This window comes from Tachypleus tridentatus, chromosome 11, assembly GCF_004210375.1.
Source record: "Tachypleus tridentatus isolate NWPU-2018 chromosome 11, ASM421037v1, whole genome shotgun sequence".
Taxonomy (NCBI): domain Eukaryota; kingdom Metazoa; phylum Arthropoda; class Merostomata; order Xiphosura; family Limulidae; genus Tachypleus; species Tachypleus tridentatus.
Genome location: NC_134835.1, coordinates 26,431,708 through 26,455,095, shown reverse-complemented (window position 1 = coordinate 26,455,095; position 23,388 = coordinate 26,431,708). Strand labels below are relative to the sequence as shown.

At 33.2% G+C, this 23,388-nt stretch overlaps 1 protein-coding gene across 1 annotated transcript in view; it reads right to left on the bottom strand.

The window, feature by feature from the left end:
* Positions 1-22,600, bottom strand: part of LOC143231791 (homeobox protein abdominal-B-like) — a 73,702-nt gene extending 51,102 nt beyond the window's left edge. Inside the window, exon 1 of the mRNA XM_076466446.1 lies at positions 21,991-22,600. The gene's annotated coding sequence lies outside the window, so the exon portion shown is untranslated. The remainder of the gene's footprint in view (positions 1-21,990) is intronic.
* Positions 22,601-23,388: the final 788 nt, after the last annotated feature.

Below are 23,388 nucleotides of genomic sequence, written 5' to 3'. Positions count from 1 at the left end.
CATGTTTGGTATGACAGGGATTCAAACCCGCGACGCTCGGATTACGAGTCGAGTGCCCTACCCACCTGGCCATGCCGGGGACTGGCAAACAATAACTGCTGGAAACATTATTTCATGAAATAATAATACGTTTTGAAATTGTTTCATTCGTGTGCGAACGCATAAATTTATGATGTAAAAAAAATACATTTTAATGTTTGTCCATTAGTCTGAATTTCTCCAGGCAGGATTCTAGGAAACTGTTCATAAATTTTATTTAAAGATCTTTACTGTAATTTTCAAAGATCAAATGAATGAATCCTATTAAGTATTATTTACGTGCATTGAGTTATATAACACACAAAGAACTAGTCAGTTATCATCTGACAGTAAAATAAGGTATTCCTAATAAGAGCATCAACACTGACCCTCAACTGAAGGGTGCACAGTGCAGTGGGAAAAACCTTCGTTTTTAAACGCAGTACTTTGTGCACGAAGGTTAAGGAACAAACACAACGCCCCCCCCCCAGTGGCTCAGCGGTATGTCTGTGGACTTACAACGCTAAAAACCGGGTTTCGATACCCGTGGTGGGCAGAGCACAGATAGTCCACTGTGTAGCTTTGTGCTTAATTTAAAACAAAACAAACAAACAAGCACAACGTTAAGATAATACAATCGAAACGGTAAAAGAACAAATTAAGACTGATATATATGAAAACATATACCCGTTGTAATAGAATACAAACCTCTAAAGAAATGCACAACGAATGGGTAGATGGCGGAATTGGATCTCTATACAATATAACGTATCATATTTTCATTATTTTGGATTTTTATTTTCTAAGTTATGTTTCCTATAGAAGTATTTCGATTGTTTGCTGGTGTTGAGAAACACTGCTTTCCTGGATTTCTCAGTGTCTGTTTCTGTACAAACATGACACGTATAACAACAACAGTTACTTGTTTTTAAATACCCATATTTATAACTATACTAAACTGGTACTGGTACTACGTATTTATATAAAAGTTATTTTCCAACCGTGAGAGTTACAATTACATTTTAACAGAGAAAGTTATTCTCTGATGTACTACGTCCCAACTAAGAAACTGACAGAAAAACTAGTCAATAATACATTTCCACAACACGTTCAACTACTAAACTGTAAATTTTTCATTAACCATTTTCCACATCGAAGTAAACATTAGTAGATTTTGTCCCGAGGTTTTGTAGGCTGCAGAAAATAATTCAGTTTTAGGCTTACTGTTGAATTTATCCAATATCGCAAACCAGAAATTGCTATAAGTAGGTATAACAACACCGCAGCTTAGCAAGTCCTACTATACCATTTAAAGCAACCAAACAATCGTAAGCGTTATTTTTCTTTCTAGTTTAATGAACTAATATTCCAGTAATAATTTATCGTACTATAAATATGCTGTTAACAGCAACTGTGTGACGTCAGGCATAAAAAACAGGTCTACAGAGCGATTGCAGACGAATGATAAATTAAAAATAATATTCAGAAAATAATTTATTTTATCTTGCAGTCCATCAACAGATATTCTAGTTGTAGTTTGGCACCGTGAGAATTAGAATAACTGAAAATTATTGAATATTTAACTTATTTGACAACCTGTGTCTACCTAGAGCTGTCAGAGTGTGTGTGTGTTCTCTATAGCAAAGCCACGTGGGCTATCTGCTGAGCCCACCGAGGGGAACCGAAGCTGTCAGAGTCTTCAACGGTAGATTGTATCCCAAAGTTGAAACCTTGTAGTAAGCTTTGATATTAACGTACTTGACTAAAGCCATGCAAACAATAATTATCAATAATCAATTATCAGAATTAAAGGCACTCGACTCGTAATCCGAGGGTCACGGGTTCGAATCCCCGTCACACCAAACATGCTCATCCTTTCAGCCGTGGGGGCGTTATATGTGACGAGCAATCCCACTATTTGTTGGTAAAAGAGTAGCCCAAGTGTTGGCGGTGGGTGTTGATGACTAGCTGCCTTCCCTCTAGTCTTATACTGCTAAATTAGGGACGGCTAGCGCAGATAGCCCTCGAGTAGCTTTGCGCAAAATTCAAACCAAATCAAACTAGAAATAGTATATTTAACATTTAGAATTACTTTGTATCCATACAACTGTGAAGTTCATATAAGCATATATGTAATCTACACTAGAAAGGTATATTGTTAAACAAAGGCAATTTATAAATATTTTTTTTAATTTTAAAATAACAGTTTCTCAAAATTAACTGCAACAAATAGAACACATTAAAGTGTTTGACAGTACAAATATTTAACCACTCATGACTGGTCATTTTTTACCTCAGTTAACCCTTCGACACTCGAACTTCAATCAAAGTTCTTGGAATCACTGATATAATTCTAGGCCTATGTTGTACGTTTTGGTTGTTACAGTTACTTATAAAGACAAATAAAATAAGTCAATGTTTCACAGCTTTGCTATTGACTGTTCTACTTTCGTGGTAAGTAACAGGCATGTCAGTATTAGTCTTTTACCTTATTTTATGTCTTCTGTCGAAATATCCATGTTTCATCTCTTTCAGTGCGACTTATCTCTTTATCTGTACAAAGCTTATATAAATAAACTATGAAACTAGTTGCATGTTACTTAGTGTAATGTCCGTAACACCTGGCTACGGGTAGGTTTTTATTGAATAACTTAACACTATAATGTGATAAAATGTGTTTCACTTCAATGCGTTGGAAAAAAATGCTTGAAAAGAATTCATGGATAATTATACTTCCTGAAAATGTAAATCTGTAAACATACGAACTGTTTTTGTCGAACATTAAGCGTATGGGAGAGATAGCGTTTGTTATTGACAAGCAACAATTATTGCTTGTTATTGATCTTGAAGGAAGCGAGTAGCTTAATATTTAAACAGTACAAGCTACGCAAAGAATCAAATAGAAAACTCCTGTAAATAATTCTGTAACATTTATTTATTTTTGTACTCTATAAGACAATCGAAATGTTTGTTTAGAAAACACAACTTGAATCATAAAAATAGAACAAGTAAACTATGTTTGGCTTTATATAAGGATGCACTTCCATCATTGGTCCTTGTATCAAGTTACTTTACGGATCTGTGATACATTAGAAAGTGTATATCATTTGAATATATGTTGTGTTTCTTCTTGTATTTCGGTAATTTGATTGTAATATGTTTTATTATGCGCATGCGTGTGTGTGTGACGATACGCTTTGTAACCTTCGTACAGAAAGTAAGGCGTTGTATTAGAAAGTTAATACAACAGTAATTTTACAACAGTTATATATATACACAACTAATATAGTACTAATACTATCTCTAGTTTAAAGTGTCTTCTATACTAATACTACAAAGTACAAGTTGTTCTTTATACTACTATTTCTGGTTTAAAGTTCCTTCTATACTAATACTACTTAGTAAAATGGGTTTTTATACTAACACTATCTCTAGTTTAAAGTTCCTTCTATACTAATACTACTTAGTAAAATGGGTTTTTATACTAACACTATCTCTAGTTTAAAGTTCCTTCTATACTAATACTACTTAGTAAAATGGGTTTTTATACTAACACTATCTCTAGTTTAAAGTTCCTTCTATACTAATACTACTTAGTAAAATGGGTTTTTATACTAACACTATCTCTAGTTTAAAGTGTCCTCTATGCTAATACTACTTAGTAAAATGGGTTTTTATACTAACACTATCTCTAGTTTAAAGTTCCTTCTATACTAATACTACTTAGTAAAATGGGTTTTTATACTAACACTATCTCTAGTTTAAAGTTCCTTCTATGCTAATACTACTTAGTAAAATGGGTTTTTATACTAACACTATCTCTAGTTTAAAGTTCCTTCTATGCTAATACTACTTAGTAAAATGGGTTTTTATACTAACACTATCTCTAGTTTAAAGTTCCTTCTATACTAATACTACTTAGTAAAATGGGTTTTTATACTAACACTATCTCTAGTTTAAAGTTCCTTCTATACTAATACTACTTAGTAAAATGGGTTTTTATACTAACACTATCTCTAGTTTAAAGTTCCTTCTATACTAATACTACTTAGTAAAATGGGTTTTTATACTAACACTATCTCTAGTTTAAAGTTCCTTCTATACTAATACTACTTAGTAAAATGGGTTTTTATACTAACACTATCTCTAGTTTAAAGTGTCCTCTATGCTAATACTACTTAGTAAAATGGGTTTTTATACTAACACTATCTCTAGTTTAAAGTTCCTTCTATACTAATACTACTTAGTAAAATGGGTTTTTATACTAACACTATCTCTAGTTTAAAGTTCCTTCTATACTAATACTACTTAGTAAAATGGGTTTTTATACTAACACTATCTCTAGTTTAAAGTTCCTTCTATACTAATACTACTTAGTAAAATGGGTTTTTATACTAACACTATCTCTAGTTTAAAGTGTCCTCTATGCTAATACTACTTAGTAAAATGGGTTTTTATACTAACACTATCTCTAGTTTAAAGTTCCTTCTATACTAATACTACTTAGTAAAATGGGTTTTTATACTAACACTATCTCTAGTTTAAAGTTCCTTCTATACTAATACTACTTAGTAAAATGGGTTTTTATACTAACACTATTTCTAGTTTAAAGTGTCCTCTATGCTAATACTACTTAGTAAAATGGGTTTTTATACTAACACTATCTCTAGTTTAAAGTTCCTTCTATACTAATACTACTTAGTAAAATGGGTTTTTATACTAACACTATCTCTAGTTTAAAGTTCCTTCTATACTAATACTACTTAGTAAAATGGGTTTTTATACTAACACTATCTCTAGTTTAAAGTTCCTTCTATACTAACACTATCTCTAGTTTAAAGTTCCTTCTATACTACTTAGTAAAATGGGTTTTTATACTAACACTATCTCTAGTTTAAAGTTCCTTCTATACTAATACTACTTAGTAAAATGGGTTTTTATACTAACACTATCTCTAGTTTAAAGTTCCTTCTATACTAATACTACTTAGTAAAATGGGTTTTTATACTAACACTATCTCTAGTTTAAAGTTCCTTCTATACTAATACTACTTAGTAAAATGGGTTTTTATACTAACACTATCTCTAGTTTAAAGTTCCTTCTATACTAATACTACTTAGTAAAATGGGTTTTTATACTAACACTATCTCTAGTTTAAAGTTCCTTCTATACTAATACTACTTAGTAAAATGGGTTTTTATACTAACACTATCTCTAGTTTAAAGTTCCTTCTATACTAATACTACTTAGTAAAATGGGTTTTTATACTAACACTATCTCTAGTTTAAAGTTCCTTCTATACTAATACTACTTAGTAAAATGGGTTTTTATACTAACACTATCTCTAGTTTAAAGTTCCTTCTATACTAATACTACTTAGTAAAATGGGTTTTTATACTAACACTATCTCTAGTTTAAAGTTTTAGTAAAATGGGTTTTATACTAACACTATCTCTAGTTTAAAGTTCCTTCTATACTAATACTACTTAGTAAAATGGGTTTTTATACTAACACTATCTCTAGTTTAAAGTTCCTTCTATACTAATACTACTTAGTAAAATGGGTTTTTATACTAACACTATCTCTAGTTTAAAGTTCCTTCTATACTAATACTACTTAGTAAAATGGGTTTTTATACTAACACTATCTCTAGTTTAAAGTTCCTTCTATACTAATACTACTTAGTAAAATGGGTTTTTATACTAACACTATCTCTAGTTTAAAGTTCCTTCTATACTAATACTACTTAGTAAAATGGGTTTTTATACTAACACTATCTCTAGTTTAAAGTTCCTTCTATACTAATACTACTTAGTAAAATGGGTTTTTATACTAACACTATCTCTAGTTTAAAGTTCCTTCTATACTAATACTACTTAGTAAAATGGGTTTTTATACTAACACTATCTCTAGTTTAAAGTTCCTTCTATACTAATACTACTTAGTAAAATGGGTTTTTATACTAACACTATCTCTAGTTTAAAGTTCCTTCTATACTAATACTACTTAGTAAAATGGGTTTTTATACTAACACTATCTCTAGTTTAAAGTTCCTTCTATACTAATACTACTTAGTAAAATGGGTTTTTATACTAACACTATCTCTAGTTTAAAGTTCCTTCTATACTAATACTACTTAGTAAAATGGGTTTTTATACTAACACTATCTCTAGTTTAAAGTTCCTTCTATACTAATACTACTTAGTAAAATGGGTTTTTATACTAACACTATCTCTAGTTTAAAGTTCCTTCTATACTAATACTACTTAGTAAAATGGGTTTTTATACTAACACTATCTCTAGTTTAAAGTTCCTTCTATACTAATACTACTTAGTAAAATGGGTTTTTATACTAACACTATCTCTAGTTTAAAGTTCCTTCTATACTAATACTACTTAGTAAAATGGGTTTTTATACTAACACTATCTCTAGTTTAAAGTTCCTTCTATACTAATACTACTTAGTAAAATGGGTTTTTATACTAACACTATCTCTAGTTTAAAGTTCCTTCTATACTAATACTACTTAGTAAAATGGGTTTTTATACTAACACTATCTCTAGTTTAAAGTGTCCTCTATACTAATACTACTTAGTAAAATGGGTTTTTATACTAACACTATCTCTAGTTTAAAGTTCCTTCTATACTAATACTACTTAGTAAAATGGGTTTTATACTAACACTATACTCTAGTTTAAAGTTCCTTCTATACTAATACTACTTAGTAAAATGGGTTTTTATACTAACACTATCTCTAGTTTAAAGTTCCTTCTATACTAATACTACTTAGTAAAATGGGTTTTTATACTAACACTATCTCTAGTTTAAAGTTCCTTCTATACTAATACTACTTAGTAAAATGGGTTTTTATACTAACACTATCTCTAGTTTAAAGTTCCTTCTATACTAATACTACTTAGTAAAATGGGTTTTTATACTAACACTATCTCTAGTTTAAAGTTCCTTCTATACTAATACTACTTAGTAAAATGGGTTTTTATACTAACACTATCTCTAGTTTAAAGTTCCTTCTATACTAATACTACTTAGTAAAATGGGTTTTTATACTAACACTATCTCTAGTTTAAAGTTCCTTCTATACTAATACTACTTAGTAAAATGGGTTTTTATACTAACACTATCTCTAGTTTAAAGTTCCTTCTATACTAATACTACTTAGTAAAATGGGTTTTTATACTAACACTATCTCTAGTTTAAAGTTCCTTCTATACTAATACTACTTAGTAAAATGGGTTTTTATACTAACACTATCTCTAGTTTAAAGTTCCTTCTATACTAATACTACTTAGTAAAATGGGTTTTTATACTAACACTATCTCTAGTTTAAAGTTCCTTCTATACTAATACTACTTAGTAAAATGGGTTTTTATACTAACACTATCTCTAGTTTAAAGTTCCTTCTATACTAATACTACTTAGTAAAATGGGTTTTTATACTAACACTATCTCTAGTTTAAAGTTCCTTCTATACTAATACTACTTAGTAAAATGGGTTTTTATACTAACACTATCTCTAGTTTAAAGTTCCTTCTATACTAATACTACTTAGTAAAATGGGTTTTTATACTAACACTATCTCTAGTTTAAAGTTCCTTCTATACTAATACTACTTAGTAAAATGGGTTTTTATACTAACACTATCTCTAGTTTAAAGTGTCCTATCTCTATGCTAATACTACTTAGTAAAATGGGTTTTTATACTAACACTATCTCTAGTTTAAAGTTCCTTCTATACTAATACTACTTAGTAAAATGGGTTTTTATACTAACACTATCTCTAGTTTAAAGTGTCCTCTATACTAATACTACTTAGTAAAATGGGTTTTTATTCTAACACTATCTCTAGTTTAAAGTTCCTTCTATACTAATACTACTTAGTAAAATGGGTTTTTATACTAACACTATCTCTAGTTTAAAGTTCCTTCTATACTAATACTACTTAGTAAAATGGGTTTTTATACTAACACTATCTCTAGTTTAAAGTTCCTTCTATACTAATACTACTTAGTAAAATGGGTTTTTATACTAACACTATCTCTAGTTTAAAGTTCCTTCTATACTAATACTACTTAGTAAAATGGGTTTTTATACTAACACTATCTCTAGTTTAAAGTGTCCTCTATGCTAATACTACTTAGTAAAATGGGTTTTTATTCTAACACTATCTCTAGTTTAAAGTTCCTTCTATACTAATACTACTTAGTAAAATGGGTTTTTATACTAACACTATCTCTAGTTTAAAGTTCCTTCTATACTAATACTACTTAGTAAAATGGGTTTTTATACTAACACTATCTCTAGTTTAAAGTTCCTTCTATACTAATACTACTTAGTAAAATGGGTTTTTATACTAACACTATCTCTAGTTTAAAGTTCCTTCTATACTAATACTACTTAGTAAAATGGGTTTTTATACTAACACTATCTCTAGTTTAAAGTTCCTTCTATACTAATACTACTTAGTAAAATGGGTTTTTATACTAACACTATCTCTAGTTTAAAGTGTCCTCTATGCTAATACTACTTAGTAAAATGGGTTTTTATACTAACACTATCTCTAGTTTAAAGTTCCTTCTATACTAATACTACTTAGTAAAATGGGTTTTTATACTAACACTATCTCTAGTTTAAAGTTCCTTCTATACTAATACTACTTAGTAAAATGGGTTTTTATACTAACACTATCTCTAGTTTACAGTGTCCTCTATGCTAATACTACTTAGTAAAATGGGTTTTTATACTAACACTATCTCTAGTTTAAAGTTCCTTCTATACTAATACTACTTAGTAAAATGGGTTTTTATACTAACACTATCTCTAGTTTAAAGTTCCTTCTATACTAATACTACTTAGTAAAATGGGTTTTTATACTAACACTATCTCTAGTTTACAGTGTCCTCTATGCTAATACTACTTAGTAAAATGGGTTTTTATACTAACACTATCTCTAGTTTAAAGTTCCTTCTATACTAATACTACTTAGTAAAATGGGTTTTTATACTAACACTATCTCTAGTTTAAAGTTCCTTCTATACTAATACTACTTAGTAAAATGGGTTTTTATACTAACACTATCTCTAGTTTAAAGTGTCCTCTATGCTAATACTAAAAAGTACAATATGTTCTTTATACTAATACTATTTCTTGTTTAAAGTATCTGCTATTATGATACTGCCGCTAGGACAAGGTGTTCTTTGCACTAATATTATCTCCAGTTTAAAGTGTTTTCTAAACTAATACCGGCTCTAGTACAAGGTGTTCTTTATACTAATACTATTTCTTGTACAAAGTGTCTTCTATATTAATATTACTTAGTACACTGTGTTTTATTTATACTAATACTATTTCTAGTTTAGAGTATCTGCTATATGAATACTGCCTCTAGTATAAGTTGTTCTTTTTATACTAACACTATCTCTAGTTTAAAGTTCCTTCTATACTAATACTAATTAGTAAAATGGGTTTTTATACTAACACTATCTCTAGTTTACAGTGTCCTCTATGCTAATACTACTTAGTAAAATGGGTTTTTATACTAACACTATCTCTAGTTTACAGTGTCCTCTATGTTTATACTACTTAGTAAAATGGGTTTTTATACTAACACTATCTCTAGTTTAAAGTTCCTTCTATAGTAATACTACTTAGTAAAATGGGTTTTTATACTAACACTATCTCTATATTTATCTGCAGTTTAAAGTGTCTTCTATAGTAATACTTCCTCTTGTACAAGGTGTTATTTATACTAATCCTATCTGTAGTTTAAAGCGTCTTCTATACTAATACTATTTAGTACAAGTTGTTCTTTATGCTAATACTATCTCTAGTTTAAAGTGTCTTCTACACTATATGCTATCTGGTACAAGGTGTTCCTTACACTAATACTATTTCTAGTTTAAAGTGCCTTTTATACTGCGCAGATAGCCCTCGAGTAGCTCTGCGTAAAATTCAAAACAAACCTTCTACACTAATACCACCTACTACACTAATTTCTAGTTTAAAGTGCCTTTTATACTGCGCAGATAGCCCTCGAGTAGCTCTGCGTAAAATTCAAAACAAACCTTCTACACTAATACCACATAATACAAGGTGTTCTGTATAACTAATACTATTTGTAGTTTAAAGTGCCTTCTACACTATTACTACTTAGTACAACGTTTTCTTTATACTAATATTATCTCTAACTTAAAGTGTATTTCATATTAGCTTCAATCTCACTTATTCGTGGTTCACGTGTGGGACATTCTAGATCTTTATATATATTTCGTTACTTTCTAACGTGGACAAGGAGTATTCTAGTATCCATAGGTTTAAGGTTCACAGGTTAGGTTATGGAGAACACACTTCAAATCACAGAGTCTCGTTTGTCCGAAAAGAACTTTGTACTGACAAATATATATAATAGATTCCAAATATCAGGCTTCATTCAAGGTTTAGCTTTTATGTGTTTACTCTTTTCTTTTAAAGTTTATACATTTTAATAAATAACAAAATGAGATATAGCCGAGAAGGTGACCAACCTATTAAGTGTAAAACTTTCCGACAGACATTTAAAATCATTCATATACATCAGGTCATCCCTGAAGTAATGTCCGATTTTAGGTTCATAAAAAGAGAAACGATTTCAAACGCTTTTAATGTTATTTAATCAATAATGTTTGTTCAGATATTATTAATTACTTCCTGCAAATGATTCACAAGTTTCTGAATGTCACTTCTATAAAATTCTTGGAGCTTGGAGGAAAAGAATGTAGAGAGGGTAGTTTTGACATCTTCATGTGTTCCAAACTCTTTTCCATCAAGATAGTTCTGCAAACTAGATGATAATCAGATGAGGAAAGATCTGGAGAATAAGGAGGATGTGGAAGTTTTTCCCAGTCTAGCTCTTCAGTCTTTACAGATGTGATTCTTGCTGTATGGGGCGTGCATTATCCTGGTGTAACACAACACTTTTATGATTGCTGGCCTCTTTTCTTTCAGTGCAACATGCAAGCGCTCTAACTGTTGACAAGAGAATTCTGATGTAATCGTTACATTAAGTGGCAACAACTCAAAGTGGATCACACCAACAATATCCCAACAAACGCTTAACAAGACTTTCATGGGTGGAAATCCATTTTGAGCTGTGCTTTAGCCAGTTTGCCTGCACTGAGTCATTGTCTGCTGTGTTTAACATTTTTATAATATCCATTTTTCATCTCTAGAGAAGTGAAAATGTCCACTCTTGCTCTTAGGTTGGCTTCTGTCAAATCATGGGGGACCCATTTTCCAAGTTTTGACACCTTTTTAAGTTGTTACAGATGACGGTAAACTGTTGAATAGGTTAAATTAAGCTTCTGTGCTTGTTCTTCAACTGTTACATCACAATATTCATCAAGTGTAGCCAGCAGCAAGTCATCATTAAACTCAACAGGATGACCTGAACGTGACGCATCACTTAAACTGTAGTCACCTGATCTGAACTTCTGAAACCACCTTCAACATTTTATTTCATTGAGAGACTCTGCACCATAAACACCTTGAATGTTTTGTGTAGTTTCTGCTGCACTATTGCCTTTTGTAAACTCATAAAACATTATATGTCTGATGTGCTCCTCAGACACATCCATCTTCATAAGGGTTTATTTGATTAATGATATAAAAAAGTGGACTTGGGTTACTTTGTTTTATTTGTCTGAACATTTTTATACACGTCCTACTACATATTTTAGTCAGTAAAACCTTCTACAAAGACAGAAATGATGATACACTTTCTGTATTAAATTTTCGGACATTACTGATGGGATGACCAATACGCCAATAACTTTACGTTCTTTGTATTCAAAATGTATAATAAGGGAAATAAAACAAATCATGAATCGGATGAAGATTTGTTTTAATATAAAACAGCTGATAAAGTAGTGAAATAAAACTGATTGTACCCTTACTTAGCAGCTTCTAGAAACGTATATCCGTAAAGAGTGTGTCCTAGAAACGGATGAAACCATATAACTACTAGAATAAGCTAAAGAAATAAGAGATACAGACTACCCTTATCCAATAACTTGTAGAGTCGTATAGTGACAATGATTAACTAAAGGTATAAGAGATACAACTTGTAGAGTTGTATAGTGACAATGATTAACTAAAGATATAAGAGATACAGTCTACCTTTATTTAGTAACTTGTAGAGTCTTATAGTGACAATGATTAACTAAAGGTATAAGAGATACAGTCTACCTTTATTTAGTAGTCACTTATAGTGACAATGATTAACTAAAAGTATAAGAGATACAGTCTACCATTATTTAGTAACTTGTAGAGTCGTGTAGTGACAATGATTAACTAAAGGTATAAGAGATACAGTCTACCATTATTTAGTAACTTGTAGAGTCGTATAGTGACAAGGATTAACTAAAGGTATAAGAGATACAGTCTACCATTATTTAGTAACTTGTAGAGTTGTATAGTGACAATGATTAACTAAAGATATAAGAGATACAGTCTACCTTTATTTAGTAACTTGTAGAGTCTTATAGTGACAATGATTAACTAAAGATATAAGAGATATAATCTACCATTATTTAGTAACTTGTAAAACCGTATAACGACTAGAATTAAGTAAAATATAAGAGATAGAGACTACCTTTATTTAGTAATTTAGTCGTATAGTGAGTGACAACAGTGAACAAAATCATATTATTTAAAATTTATAAATTCTCAGAGAAAATCTATCAGAATGAGTATCTTAATTTGTTCAGAGGGAAAATATTTTATATAATTCGTTGTGAAACCGAATAGGTCACAACAATGAACTGAACAAATCTGGTATCTACTGAAAACATGTCCAAAAGAAAGCAAGGAAGAAGTCAGAAGTGTACTCTTTTTTGTATCTTGTGACTCCACATCCTGTTTTCCTTTACAGCCAAGTGAAACCATAGTCTGAGGAATATCTTGAAGTTTTCATAAGTTAGTATTCCTCTCTGATATCTTATGAAACCATAGTCTGAGGAATATCTTGATGTTTTCAGAAGTTAGTATTTCTCTCTGATATCTTATGAAACCATAGTCTGAGGAATATCTTGATGTTTTCAGAAGTTAGTATTCCTCTCTGATATCTTATGAAACCATAGTCTGAGGAATATCTTGAAGTTTTCACAAGTTAGTATTCCTCTCTGATATCTTATGAAACCATAGTCTGAGGAATATCTTGATGTTTTCAGAAGTTAGTATTTCTCTCTGATATCTTATGAAACCATAGTCTGAGGAATATTTTGATGTTTTCAGAAGTTAGTATTCCTCTCTGATATCTTATGAAACCATAGTCTGAGGAATATCTTGAAGTTTTCACAAGTTAGTATTCCTCTCTGATATCTTATGAAACCATAGTCTGAGGAATATCTTGATGTTTTCAGAAGTTAGTATTTCTCTCTGATATCTTATGAAACCATAGTCTGAGGAATATCTTGATGTTTTCAGAAGTTAGTATTCCTCTCTGATATCTTATCAAACCATAGTCTGAGGAATATCTTGAAGTTTTCACAAGTTAGTATTCCTCTCTGATATCTTATGAAACCATAGTCTGAGGAATATCTTGAAGTTTTCACAAGTTAGTATTCCTCTCTGATATCTTATGAAACCATAGTCTGTGATATAGCTTTAAGGTTTCAAAAAAGAGTATTTATCTCTGTTGTTTGGTTAAACCGCAACCTGTAGAATGACTTTAAGGTTTCCGTTTAGGTTAGGTTTTTGGAATTTCGCACAAAGCTACTCGAGGGCTATCTGTGCTAGCCGTCCCTAATTTAGCAGTGTAAGACTAGAGGGAAGGCAGCTAGTCATCACCACCCACCGCCAACTCTTGGGCTACTCTTTTACCAACGAATAGTGGGATTGACCGTAACATATAACGCCCCCACGACTGGGAGGGCGAGCATGTTTTGGCGCGACTCGGGCGCGAACCCGCGACCCTCAGATTACGAAGCGCACGCCTTAACGCGCTAGGCCATGCCAGGCCCTAAGGTTTCGGAAAAGAGTATTTCTCTTTATGTTTTGATGAAACTGCAAGGTTTCAGAAGAGAGTATTTGTCTGTATTGTTTGATGAAACCGCATTATATAGAATAACTTTAAGGTTTCAGAAGAGAGTGGCCCGGCATGGCCAAGCGTGTTAAGGCGTTCGACTCGTAATCCAAGGGTCGCGGGTTCGAATCCCGGTCGCGCCAAACATGCTCGCCCTTTCAGCCGTGGTGGCGTTATAATGTGACGGTCAATCCCAATATTCGTTGGTAAAAGAGTAGCACAAGAGTTGGCGGTGGGTGGTGATGACTAGCTGCCTCCCCTCTAGTCTTACGATGCTGAATTAGGGACGGCTAGCGCAGATAGCCCTTTGCGCGAAATTCAAAACAAACAAACAGAACAGAGTATTTCTTTCCATTATTTGATGAAACCATGAGACAGAGAATGAAATAACGAAAATAAGAGGAAAGAGATGTTGTCTGTTATATCATGGAAAACTGAATCCTTGGGAACAGAGACGAACATTACCGTAAAGTCCTTATTCCTCTCTTACATAATGCGATCCTGACAGTTGTATAGTTTACACTGTTACACCAATACGCGAAACATCAGCACAAATATCCAAATACTATTAAAACACGTTTCTTACATACCATTTTACAGATGAAGTCTATATACTCGTATATTTCACAGAATTAAACTGCATAATGAGGTTTAACAAGAGCCTAGAAGGTTTCCTTCTAAGCTATAGAAAGAGACGCTCACGTGTTCAGTCATTTGAATAACGTGAGAATTATATGTCAAATCGAGTAAAAGATCATGACGTGTATCTGAACTTCCAGCTGCACGTGCATTTCGTTCCAGCACGTTTCAGTTGTTAGTTATAGTATAACTAAATAACAATACATATGACAAAATTTAACAATCATATGTTTATAAGTCATTCAACTCATTTTGTTACTTTGAGCTAGAAATATAGGTTCTCAAAATTAATTAATTATTATATATTTAATGTATAAATATGCGAGTTCGCTTGAGCAAAATGTATTAAAATGTTAAATAACCACAGCGCTTTCTAAGATTTTTCTTTGTTATTCTTTCCAACAGCAATACAGAAAATACAATTTCTGCTACTCTAGACCCATGTTTTAGTGTTTATCTCAGCACCCCGCCAGTACAGCGGTAAGTCTACAGACTTACAACGCTAAAATCAGGGGTTGGATTCCCCTCAGTGGGCTCAGCAGATAGCCCGATGTGAATTTGCTGTAAGAAAACATGCGTATTGTTTATCTCACTTTCTATTATTTTATTTCTGTTTAAATTAAACTTCAAACTATAGTTTTAATTTCTCATAATAGCGAAAATCAATTCGTTTTTTTAATTGCGTGAGGAAGTTTCAATTGTAAACAGTGTTACATAATTATTATTTACTGTTAATTAAAATTACTTTATAGAATCTGCATTTTCTTTTCATGAAATATTATGTTTTTTCTCTCCCCCACGAACACTCTAGTCATTCCACATTGTTTTATTTTATCTTCCTAGCGGACAAGATCAGCCCATATGTAAGCGGGAGGCACTGTCAGTTAGACATTTTATTTTCGTCCATCATTTCGAAACTAGGGATGGCTAGCGCGCATGTTCCTGCGAGTAATTTTGAAACGGGAAAACCTTACCTCTGAAACAATATTTATCAATAATATCTCTTACGTTTTTTTTATAAATAAAAGTAACATTACTTTGCATATTTCTCCGAAATTACAGTTTTAATGGCGAAGGAAAAATAAATCTCGATTGTTATATTATGCTATCTATATGGAAACCCTGCAGCCTGAGTACAAACGCACGCACGAATTCTTCTGTAATAACACGATACGTATTCCGATGGTGGCTGACATGGTTCTGGCACAAGACTAGCAACCTGCGAGTTCGAATCCCGTTAAAGAACATGAACAACCTTTCAGCCAGGGAAGCATTATAACATGCGCTGATAAAATAGGGTTAACGGTGGATGGACTTGACTAACAGCTTTCGTTAACAAAGGGCCCGGCATGGCCAAGCGTGTTAAGGCGTGCGACTCGTAATCTGAGGGTCGCGGGTTCGCATCCCCTTCGCGCCAAACATGCTCGCCCTCCCAGCCGTGGGGGCGTTATAATGTGACGTTCTCTCCTACTATTCGTTGGTAAAAAAGTAGCCCAAGAGTTGACGGTGGGTGGTAATGGCAAGCTGCCTTCCCTCTAGTCCTACACTGCTAAATTAGGCACAGATAGCCCTCGAGTAGCTTTGTACGAAATTCAAAAACAAACAAACAAAATCGTTAACAAAGAAACCTTTTAAAGGTGTTTGGGATTATTTTTTATTTCTCAATTATATCACATATTCTGATCCGACCTCCTTTTTTCATGTTATTACCCGATGTACACATTTTTTATTTTTTGTCCTCCGTGTTTTCGTTTTCCAAATATTGTATCACGAAGATTCCTACAGATGTCAAGTATCTAGGAATTCAAGTATGATGAAATCTCCTACACGTATACGAATATTTATATGTTCTCTGGTTTCTTTAAAATGCTGGTACTTCTTTATATTATTTGATCGAGTGTTTGGTTGGGTTTTATCGATTATAAATATCGTGGCCCGACCCCAGGAATAAAAATTACTTTTTTAAACATTCTGATTGTACAAGTTGGCCCGGCATGGCCAAGCGCGTTAAGGCGTGTGACTCGTAATCTGAGGGTCGCGGGTTCGCATTCCCGTCGCGCCAAACATGCTCGCCCTTTCAGTCGTGGGGGCGTTATAATGTGACGGTCAATCCCACTATTCGTTGGTAAAAGAGTAGCCCAAGAGTTGGCGGTGGGTGGTGATGACTAACTGCCTTCCCTCTGGTCTTACACTGCTAAATCAGGGACGGCTAGCACAGATAGCCTTCGAATGGTTTGTGCGAAATTCCAAAACAAACAAACAATTGTACAAGTTAAATAGAAATTTGTTAGCTACAAGAACAAGTGGTGTTCTGCGTCAAATTGCTTAGACATACATATATAGTTGAATTACATTGTCGTGTGTGATTTTTGTTTTTTTAATTACACAACTGTTATCAAAAGACATACGTATTTTCATTACTTTGTTTACACAGGTCAGGATGACAAAAATAAAACTATTATTCATCTGGTTTTTACAACGATAATCATAGAAGCTGCTAAAGTTACAGATATCAGAGAAGGAAAAGCGGCTGTACATAGTGAACTTGGACTAGAAGAAGACACTAATCATATTATAGTCATCTGAATATACAGTTTATAAGTGAGATCGTTCGAGCAAGTCGTAAACTGTTAATAGAACTTCATAAAACGATAGAACAAACTCAAAGACAAGTGCGAAAATATAGCTAAGCCTATTCGACGTTTGTACAATTAATGGAAGTTTCATCGAACAGTCTCACGTACTAATGCGTTCTAAAGACAGCTAATATGAGTATTACAATTTTAATTAGAATAAAGTACAGAACAAAGTTTTGACCTTCTAAGGTCATTTTAGGTCAACTTGACTCTTTTCTTTTCAAGTAGGTTTCTCGTCATCATAAGCCTCGTGCACTGCACAGTATTAAAATCATGGTCAGATAATCAAAGTAGAATAAAAATTTGATTTTTATCATAAAAACCACAGAAAGCTTTTGACCATCTTGTATCAACAACAACAACAAAAATTTAACACACGATATTATGTCAAAACTCCCGACGTGTACGAAATTTAATAATTTTAATTCGGTTCAAGGAACTGAAAATCACAATGTTAAATATTGTAAACCTTCATGATGTACAAATATGAAGTTAGTGAAGCATTGTCCAGCCGCCATCTTTGACTTGTTCGTAAAACACTCGCGACAGTAAACTAGCGAGGCTAAAATTTATGTTACAAATTAAGCCTTTTTCGTTTCCCATTCTAATTTATACAGCTTTATCTTCGAAGTTTCTGATTAAAAAAATCCTTAATTTATTTTATGTTCACAAAATGAAGGTTAAACATTTCATCAAAAACATTGCAAGCTTTACGTTGGTCGTGCATTCGGAGTAGCCGACATTACGGGAAACCCAACAACAGTTGTAACCCGCAATAAGACCCATATTTGTACAGATATTAATAAACAAAGACGGACCGTATTTGCATACACATTACTAAACAATGATGTCCCGTATTTGTATACGTATCAACCATCAATGATAACTCATATTTGTGTACACATTAATAAACAATATCATAATATAGTGTTTGAAATATATTCAGTTTTATTATTTTGTTATACTTTAATTTTGAAATGATTCGAAAGTTACGTACGAATCATATTTGAAGGCTTAAGGCCGTTTCAAAAAAATACAAAGACATATTTTTATTTTTATTACACAGCAGCTGGTAACCTTTGAAGTAATATGGTTTTCAGTTTGGAATACTTACCTACCTTCGCACATTTACATTAGACCCGACATAGCTAGATGGTTAAGGTGCTCGATTCTTTATCCCCGTCGAACCAAACATGCTCGCCCTTTCAGCCGTGGGGGCGTTATAATGTTACAGTCAATCCAACTATTTGTTGGTAAAAGAGTAACCCAACAGTTGGCGATAGGTGGTGATGACTAGCTGCCTTCCCTCTAGTCTTACACTGCTAAATTAGGGACGGCTAGCACAGATAGCCCTAGTGTAGCTTTGCGCGAAATTCAAAAATAAACATTTTCATTGAGGTTCATGGTGTGGCTTTCCCGTAAGAATGCTTTAACACATATGACAGGTATTAGGAACTTCAACCGTTCATCTGCACAATTTATTAAACTATGTTAACAATAAATTTAACATTCACTGTTTTGTTTATGATCGTGTTTGCAACTTCTCTAAACTGTTTTCAAAAATAGAAGAAAAAACGCGCATGTGTGGCGATTTACTCGGGTTAAGATAACCTGTTCTGTGACAGATTTATGTTGTATATATAATGTTTAGTAACTTTAGCGTTACTGCATGATATTGTCAACAGGCATTTGTTTCACTTGACAACTCCATAAATCCTGACTCAGTTTTCTCCAGCTGTATTTGTGCAGCGGTAAACTAGTGTTGCGAAAATGTTCGTTGTAAGTTATGAAATACTGCACACAAACACACGTAAAAACATATCTACATTCACTTACTTTTAACGTTCTCTGTGTAAATATATATATTAGTAAGTATCATTCTTTGGAAGTCCGTTAAACGTATCAATTGTTCAAGTTTCTCTTGGAAATTGTAACTGTCTCCCATTTAAACTGTAACTATCTCTCCTGGAATTTGTAAATGTCCCTTTTTTGAAACCCTGTCATTCATGTAATCTGTAACTCTCTCTTAGAAACTGTAACTATCTCCCCTCGAAATGTTGACTTTCCCTCCTTGAAACTGTAAATGGGTCTCCTTGAAATTGTAAATGTCTTGCATTAACTATATATATTTATAGAAATTTACATACAAATATTATAAGAAACGTGAGAGCTTCCATATAACTCTTATTCGGTAACAATACAAGCAACCTGACATTTGCTGCAACTTAGTAGTTTTAATTAATAATTAAAAATATAACCTTACTTTATCAAAATACATTATGTTTTCACAGGAACTCAATATTTTTACGCTTTATATAAATCAGGAAGCCTACATAATAATCAAAAGAGACGAGAAAAAAATTTGATCATATAATACTTTTATAAAGTATTTGTGTGTTGGTTTCGCTGCAACTACCCGTTAAGATTATGAGTGAAAGCGATCAAATGAATACCCGGTCAATCCCACTATTCGTAGGTAAAATAGTAGCCCAAGAGTTGGCGGTGAGTGGTGATGACTAGCTGCCTTCCCTCTAGTCTTACACTGCTAAATTAGGGACAGCTAGCATAAACAGACCTCGAGTAGCTTTGCGCGAAATTCAAAACAAAACAAACCAGATGAATACCAGTGTTATATCAATGTATTGTTGCGTTCACCATATATATACATATATACCTATATATTATTATCTATAATATAGATACTATACAGAATTAGTGTATGACCTTGTAATGAAGACAGTTGAGAAAAGAGCTGTAATAATAATTCTTAGAACCGTAAACTCACTTTGCTGTTTCAGAAAAAACATGCATGATAAAAACACCTGAAACGAACAGTTTTGATTTGTAGCGTAACGTTTGAAATATCTACAAGCTGACGGTTGATTTTACTTTGTTGAATTTCGTGCTAAGCTACTCGTGGGTTGTCTTCGCTGACCGTCCACAATTTAGAAGTGGAAGACTAGATGGGAGGCAATAGTTATCGCCACCCACCACTATTTATCTCTTGGACTAAACTTTTGCCAACGAAAAACTAAATTGACCATTACATTATAACGGCTCCACAGCTGAAAGAATGAACACATTCGTTATTGCAAGTGAAACCTACGACCCACAGATTGTGAGTCGAGTGTCCAAACCACGGGGCAAGCTGTACTGGAAACGTACTTAACTATATATGTTTGAAATGAGGGAAAAGGGTAGCCCCTATGAGCCTCAAACCTGTTGATTTATTAACCCGTACACTAGCTGTACTGTCCAAATAGCTTGAACGTGTTTTAATTATTATTGGCACATCCAAAGTGCACAGTTATGTATATACTGGAAGATGTAGTATGCGTTTGTGACAAATATATGATCATATATAAACCTATAACTTAAGTTAACCACAGTTCGTTTGTGATACCTGCTGTATCCATCGAGAGGAATCGAACTCCTGATTTTAGCGTTGTAAATCTGTACACTTACCGCTGAACCAGCAGGGGACGTTAATCACGGCAAGAGAGCGTTTGTTTGGAATTTTACACTAAGCTACACAATGGGTTATCAATGTTCTGCCCATAACGAGTATCGCAACCCAGTATTTAGCTTAATAAGCCTACAGACTACTTGTTTAACATTATGTTCAGGAGAGAACACATTATGTTGTTTAACATTATATTACTGTAGGTGGAAAGGCTTTTGTCTCTGAAAATGAAGTTCACCAAGATATTCATCATTCTGCCCTCTGATGTAAGCGCAGAGAAAGGTGGGGTAGCTGTCTGCACGTTGCTGCTATAGAAACGCTGGGTTTTGTTTGTTTGTTTTTGAATTTCGCGCAAAGCTACACTAGAGCTATCTGCGCTAGCCGTCCCTAATTTAGCAGTACAAGACAAGAAGGAAGACAGCTAGTCATCAGCACCTACCGCCAACTCTTGGGCTACTCTTTTACCAACGGCTGAAAGGGCAAGCATGTTTGGTGTGACGAGGATTCGAACCAGCGACCCTTGGATTACGAGTCGAGTACCTTAGCCACCTGGCCATGCCGGGCCTAGAAGCGATGGGACCGTCGACAACTTCGTGCACCGCCGTCCAATTCCGCTTTAAGAAATAAACATTCTGTCAGTTGGATATGTGGACACTTATCTTATACCCGACTTTTGAAGAATTCATACAATTTTCCGAAATTTTAAATACTGTGCACGTGCGGTACATTAATTAAAACAACGATTAAAACATACGACGAGTAAGATAAGAACCAACTGTTAAGTTGGTCTCCCGTTATAAGAGATTGTTATAGTAACATTTCAACAAACGGCTGTTTCTGTAAGAAATCTTAAATCTCTCTTTCTGTGGACAGATTCTACTTTAAAAACTACGGCTCAACTTGCGCCTGATATCTGTAATCGAAAACCAAGTGTAACGCATATCTATCATTTATAAAATAACAATAAATATTCTACAAATCCAGATATCGTAAACACTTTACATTATTGCTATTGTAATGTGTTGTTATTCCATAAATGCAGACATGAAACGAACAACACGTTCTATATTATTGTGACTGAATTGTATCTTCAACACACTTTCGTTTATAAAAGTATCCAGAATGTATGGGTTTTGTTTTATATTCTAATTATTTACCTGTTCAACCACTGACCACATCCATCTCGGAAGACTCGAACATGAGATTTTCTTCGCTGTGATAGTGTTACACAAGTGAGAAAACGTATCACACTCTACTTTATCAACGATGCATTATATTTTATGCCTAAACTCTTCAGTTATCTTTGCATTTTAGGCTTAATTTCACGCTCCAAATGAGCGACATTTTATTAGATTACAGTTTCTCACGAAGAACCGTGAAATCGTTGCATTAAAATAACTCGCAACCACAAAAACGTTTCTCCACTCACATACTATAAAAAAAATTGTAGAAGTCAACATATCCTCTTACCAAGCACTTTGGTTAATAGACGCTGTACGACTCTATCGTTTGAACATGACGTAAAGAATGTGAAATATGCCGTTCGCTCTCTTTCTGTGAGCACATAAATAACATTGTAACGTATTGCAGGAATTTCTTTGCACCAGCCATAAAGCACTGAATAGATAAGTTAATTAACGTCGTACTGCACAACAAACAGGCGGAGACCCGTTACTTATATAGGTTCGACACTGGAGAGTCCATCATTTCGAACGCGTTCATGTGGAGCCTCTATTCTCGTGTATAAATACTCATGGACCTTGGAACACTGCAACGTATTCAACATCCAATTTTCTCCCTTATGATGAATTTATTTTACCTATACTCCACTTTCTAGCTTTTTGACCAATCATATGATTACTTATTTTTATAAAGACGGGTGGAACAGGGTCATAAAGTCTTTGTTCTATGAAAATGTTCGTCATTTCATACACGCCGATGGCTTACTGTAGAACTACAAACTCCCATAAACCTACATAATGGTATAATGTAGACATTTTCACATCCCTAGCTCAAGCAGTGAAACACCAACTTTGTTAGAGGCGTTTTACTTTTCTCTATTTGAGTTTACAGAGAAATAATATCACTAACAAACCTTTGAAATAAAGCCAGAAACGAGCAATGAAAAACAACCCACGAGCGTTTTACGCTTGTTAAGAATAAAAAAAAAGTAATTATTTTTGGTTTATGACTCTTAATATTTACATTACGCGCTTCTGCATGAGGAAGGGCACAGAAGATAGCCCTTTTTACTGTAGCACAAGGTGGTAATGCGTTTATGTTTCAGGGCGGAAGAAAACCTGGATATTACAACCTATTTGGGTTCTTTATGATTCATATGATTTCAAGACAATTCTCTGAGTTAGATGTATCTAGTTATAACCATATTTATTGCCGTCAGGAAAGATAATCCATCTAGAATGAACAAAGAACCACAGAACACTGTTTAGTAACTACATTAGACGTCTCCTCTGTATAATAAAACCTCTGTGTCAGAACGGCAGTATATAACATATAAAAGTATATTAAAACTAATTGTTGTCTCACAGAGTCCA